This window comes from Saccostrea cucullata, unplaced genomic scaffold (genome assembly GCF_032062105.1).
Source record: "Saccostrea cucullata isolate Sc308-1 unplaced genomic scaffold, CSIRO_AGI_Scuc_v1 ctg214, whole genome shotgun sequence".
NCBI classification, from domain to species: domain Eukaryota; kingdom Metazoa; phylum Mollusca; class Bivalvia; order Ostreida; family Ostreidae; genus Saccostrea; species Saccostrea cuccullata.
The window spans coordinates 178,791-184,790 of record NW_026929583.1 but is presented as its reverse complement, the minus strand read 5'-3'; the positions used below and the strand labels follow the sequence as shown (position 1 = coordinate 184,790).

At 35.1% G+C, this 6,000-nt stretch overlaps 1 protein-coding gene across 1 annotated transcript in view; it reads left to right on the top strand.

Moving 5' to 3' along the window:
• Positions 1-232: 232 nt before the first annotated feature.
• LOC134281287 (delta-like protein 1) overlaps positions 233-6,000 on the top strand; it is a 58,775-nt gene continuing 53,007 nt past the window's right edge. Inside the window, exon 1 of the mRNA XM_062763768.1 lies at positions 233-356. The gene's annotated coding sequence lies outside the window, so the exon portion shown is untranslated. The remainder of the gene's footprint in view (positions 357-6,000) is intronic.

The following is a 6,000-nucleotide window of genomic DNA, read 5'->3' as shown; positions in this document are numbered from 1 at the left end:
AGGCGGTGACCAATATAAACCTCCAACTACCGAAGCCTATTGTTCATGACAGAAACCAACAGTTTAAAAACAACCTTGGTTTGAAGATGCACTTTCTGTTCGCAAGCTTAATAATAAAATTTAGAAAATGCCAGGAAAATTAATATCTCTGTTTGTTTTCTGCTAATCTGGCTGGCTGCAGTAAGACGCTGCACGGAATCGATAGCTCCTGGCTTCCTCTGATTGGAGCACATCATCATCTGATGTCGCAGACGACAGTCCGGTCACTGATCGTCTGCGGATTAAAGCTTCCAGCTGGAATAAACACCGGGGCGGATCCGAGTTCACCCGGGGAGCGGAACCACACCCTCTTCAGGGTAGGTAAAATTTTGTTATAATTACATCATATAAAACCTTGCTTTTGAATTTTACTTGGTTACTACGCAGAAAAATCCTTTGAAACGCATCTCCTTAAGTTTTGTCAATAATTCAGTGCGGACTCGGTAATGCAACCTTTGATATTTATTCAGGTATAATGAACCCCCTTTCTTCCCCACATAACATCAGATATATTCATGCTTGGTGATTACATGCATTTGACTGAAAATATTAACATGTAAGTCAACTATAAGAAGTCTTCAATATTTTAGATTTGTATGTCTGTATATGAAACTTAAATTGCCACCAACATATATATCAGTATATATATATATATATACTTAATAGAAGAATTGCTCTTCACCACATGTTGTATTCTGTCTATTACTTTAATATTATGTTTATATGTAATTATATATGTTATATGTTTATGCCTAATGGGCCCTGATTGGTAATAAATTCTATTCTATTCTATTCTATAAAAGAACGAAGAAAGCCTTCTTGTTCCTGTGATTTCTCCAGAAGTCTAAAAAAATATTCAAAAAATTAATAATGAAATATGGAAACAAACATTTATATATATGTTATAAATAAATGATTTAGACTGTGATACCAAGTTCTTACCAGGCAAGCTATTGGCAAACAAGTTGATGACACAAGGATATCAACATTTCTTAAGTTCTGTAAATGTCAATGATTTATCAACAAATGCAATCCACCATTCAGCTGAATATGCAGACTCACGTTTTTCATACTATTTGTCAAGCTGTAATTTCCCACTGAATTGTTCTACAGATTTTTTAGCTTGTTCGATCATGACAAGAATCACACGGAGTGGACGGTCGACATGGGCTTTTTATCCCTCCAAGGCACCCGATCCCACCTCTGATGTTATTAGAGGGCCATATTTGTGTTGCTCCCAATCTGCATGGTTTAAATAAATATTTGTACTTGGTTACTGATCATTATCTCCAAATTTCATAAAATATGGCTGAAATATTACCGACTCGGCTTTAAACTACTAGTATACAAAATAAAAAATAAATCATATGCTATATAGTTTTCTCCAAAGATGTTTTCCCTTAAATATAAATATGATCAAATTCTCAGCATCTTGCATTCAAGGTACAAGTATATAAAATGCGTGAACAGAAAGTTTTCTCCAATTTTAATGATGAGTATTAATAGCACCCCCCTCCCCTCAAGAGGAATTTATGACTGGAGTTTAGGATAGGTTTTCTTTGTTTCTCGTCCCTTCTCGATTTTTCACTCTCATTGAGAATCTAACCCACTAGTTGCCTTGGGAGCTGTACTCATCACTTACAGACTAAGAGTAGTGAAGGATCTTGGCCTCGATCGGTTTATAGGGTCTCCGATGGACTGGTCACGCGTCCCACCGTGGAATTCGAACCCGTTACGCAAGGATTAACTCCGTACTCCGCCACTTATGCTCTAATTCTGCTAAACTCTGGCGCGACGTTTAATTGTGGTTCAAGCAAGAGCATGTATATTTATTGATGCTCAGAGTGCAAAAATATACCGTTATTTTCAAGCAACGATTTACATGAAAAATGACACGAAAAATCGCATAATGTACACGCATTACTTCCAGAACACAATGGAAATATTAATATCCAGTTTAAACACAAATTATGCCTACACTGAATTGCACTTTCCATGCGAAATACTTTACGCAAAGGATATATTCTATACGAAATAGATTTTTTTTTAATAGAATCAGAAAACTCTATATGAAAGATCTTGTCATTCTTCACAAATATCATCCCATCGTAACTTAACCATGGGTTGTCGTTCTTTACCATCCAAGCCTGGGTTTGTAAGTTAGAGTTGCCTCTCTTTGTCCTGGACAGGTGCCCGTTTGTCATATCGATCATTGCTTGTAATGATATGCAAGGGCTGTATGATTGATGACAGTGCACTGGGTTGACGCCGCACGAACTCTGTCGTGTTTTATCATTAAGATGATCACTTTATTAATTAATAATACCATACGAACCTTCCACCATTCGTGTCCTGTTTATCAAATCCCCGTCAGAAGTCAGCGTCGCGTGTTGATGTCTTTTATAAACGAGCCTTTGTCAGGGATCTCGGAAATCAATTTTTATAGTAAAATCTTTTATTGCTTGAGTAACCGTAAACCTTTGAACCCAATCAAGTCTAGTTCCAGACCTTTGCCAAAATACTTGCAGTTTTGTACGTGCACTATCTTTAAAAAAAAATCCTGTCTAAGATATAAATTAAGTTATTCTATAGAAAACGCAATTTTATGTCCACCCCCCCCCCCCCCCCCCCCCCTGAAAAAAGTTCGAAATTGCTTGAGCCTTCTTACGTTCAGGCCTAACTGTTTTGAAGAGATCCTTATCAACATATATTCACTAAGAAATATTTTAAAGAAGAAATATTTCTTGTATGGGGGTGGGCTTTACAATTGAAATTGAATGAGAATTCAAGATATTTATGTACTCTTATAGAAATCAATATCATTTTGAAATAGGGGAGTTCGAAGTATTACAAAAGAAGGAACAATTTCTTGTATTTCAGAAGCCAACTTTATCGCAGTGAAATCCAACCAACCCCCAATATAGTTTTCTTGTGTGCGACGATGTTTTATTGAAATCATTTTCTCTTAGATTAAACACGCTCGTATTCCAGAGGATCAATCATTTATTTTTTAAAGTATAAGTATTTTCAAATGTGTTCCGTCGCTCATCTTCTTTCTCTAGACAATTGGGGATCCAGACTATCTCTGCATTAGATGATGACCCCCACCCCCAAACATCCGTTTCTAAGAAAGTTACGTTTTTGTCATCAGAGCTTTCCTTAAATAGGGTTAAAAAGCTGTGCAAACTTAAATTACTTTACATTTTTCTTTTATTCAGGCCTATTGCTTTACTTTTTATATTCTAAGGTGTTTAATTTCTGATTCACAGTTTTATAAATTAAGTCACGACAACCCAAGATCTCTAGTTTTACCCTTTTCTCACATTTTCACTCAAACACTTCAGCGCATCACAAAGAACATACGGCCGCGTGTAATGCAAAGACGAACTTGATACTAGAAAGTAAATTTGGAGATATTTGATACAATCGTCTGAGAAGTAAAAAATATGTTTAGAAGATCTCCATTCGTTTAAACACCGGAAGTTAGCTATTGTCACGTTACACGTATTAATGTCCATAAAACATGATAGCCGGCCATTCGTGGTGGTAAGGAAAAAAAAGGTATAGATACAATCGCTCTGAACGAAGATAGGAATTTGACGAGGTGCATCACTAAAACTTTTATGACAATATCTTTTCTTAATCCCACAATTCGAGCGTGTTCGTTCAACCATGCCGAGAGGCTGATAAAAATTAACGTGTTGCACTCGAGTTATCAACACAGCGAAAACAGTGATAAGGATTTAATGGCAAATCGCATTAAAACTATTTAAGTGTACAAATCTGAAGCAAGTCTTCATTATCTAGACAATAATAAACGCTAAATGAAATTGGGGATGAAACAATTCGGAATTAACACATTGTAAAATCTGAACAACGAGACGTTTGCCAAAGCAATAACCCACCAACCCAACGTTAAACATTGGTAAAGTTCTGATATTGTATCGAATCGGAGATTTTTAACATAATATTTCCTTATTAGTTGAATGACTGGCCTCATTCAAGAAATAATAGTACTTTGCATATCTTTTAGCTAAAAGAAGGTTTGAGAAAGAAAATCTAGGCTTTTTACGCCACCTAAGTAAATGCGGGTAATCTATTGCTACCCCCCCTCCTCCTCCCGGGTGTGTCTAGAATAAAAATTTCAACTTATTCCGTGAAACATTATAAGCTAATTTATCATTAAGCATCTTAATTGAAGGTATTCAAGGTATATACATGTATAGAAATTTTGAGATTTCCCTGGTTCCTTAAAATTCTCCCGAAACATTCCATTAGCATCAGTCCTAGTTGACATGAGTTGGTCCTCACCCGAGAAAACTCTTGACACACAGGTGAGCAGCACGGACTCAAGGCCTCTTGTTTAGGTGAACAGGCCATTTTGTAGGGATTTAATGTACTTTTTTAAAATTAAAAATAACTTTTTTTTGGCTAAAAAACCACAGGCACATATTTCTGTAATAATTTTTTTCGTTCTCATCACAGTTGGCAATGGTTTGGTTAAAAAGTTTCTACTTTCTAGACTTTGAAGAGTAAATTCTACATCTTTAATATAGCTGTCAAATGAAATACTGAAAACATTTTATAAAAAAAAATATTCATTCAAATGACTAATGTAATATAAGAGACCTATAACCAAAGGTAAGAAAAGTCTCTGCTGACACTGTAGCTCTACTGTTATTTGTATATTCAATGAATTATAGAAAAGTAGCAATTGAAACTATGGCAACAGTAATACATGCATATAATAATTTAATAAATTAATGATACATCATGGTATAATACATCTTTTATTGTCAAGTTTAATTTCATTGTAGAAGAGTTAACCTTTTGGGAAATAATTTCTTTTTCATCTGTTCATCATAATTCAATATGTAGATCAAGTTTCTTAGTGTATCATGGGAATTCTGTTCACTTAAACTATACTAGTATACATTTAAGGAATCACGGTCTAGTTCGTATAGTATGCCAGGGACATCAACAATAGTGGGAAACATGGGATAATTTTCGCCCATTATGCCCATGTTTCCCACTATCGTTGATGTCCCTGGCATACTATACGAACTAGACATTGATTCCTTATATTTCCATTTCACTGTAAAAATAAAATTGTAGATTTATATTTTAAAAATGTAGACATAGATTTAAATTACATGAAGACTCCCTTGCCAATTTCCATAGCCCTCTCCCACCGACGCCAAACAGAAAGGCAGCCGCACAAGATTTTCATGCATATCTTGCATCCTTAGCGTCAGACACAGAGACAGATGTGCACAAGATTTGCATGCAGATTAGGCCTCCCTAGCTCCTGGCCTTTTGACCTGCCTAATTTACATTCCCGCAGGTTTATCAAGAAATTAACTCTGCATAAGTTTCAAGGAGTTATCACAGTGACAAAAATAAGAAATGGAAATATATAGTAATGTATCTTAATGCTGTTTAAATCAGACCAAAACTATAAACATAGGTAATCAGAGATTACAGAGCTCACCTCAACGAATGTTGTCTTTAAGTAAGGCAAAGTCACACAATTAACCAACAAAAAGTATACATTCCAAAAATGAAAATATTTTTAAAAGCAATTTTGATCTGATACTTTGAAATTGACCTACATAAAAAATTTAAACTACTTCTTCTTCATGAAAATGTAATGAAAATCCAGCATCTGAAGCAAATTTGAGAGTTTTCATCTCTTGATGCAGCATTTGTGCAAGTTTGGTTTATACAATGTTATATAAGCCTTATAGTTTTTGGTAATAGACCTGCAACCATAACTTTTACCTTGTCTATTATCTGAAAAATGTATGTCCAATTCAGCATCCGAAGCAAGTCCATTAGTGTGCATCCTTAGATGTATCATCCATGCAAGTTTGCTCATTATAGGGCTCATAGTTTATTGGAAATGAAACATGCATCAAAACTAACATTTTCACTCATCCACAAAAAGTAGGTCAGATTCAG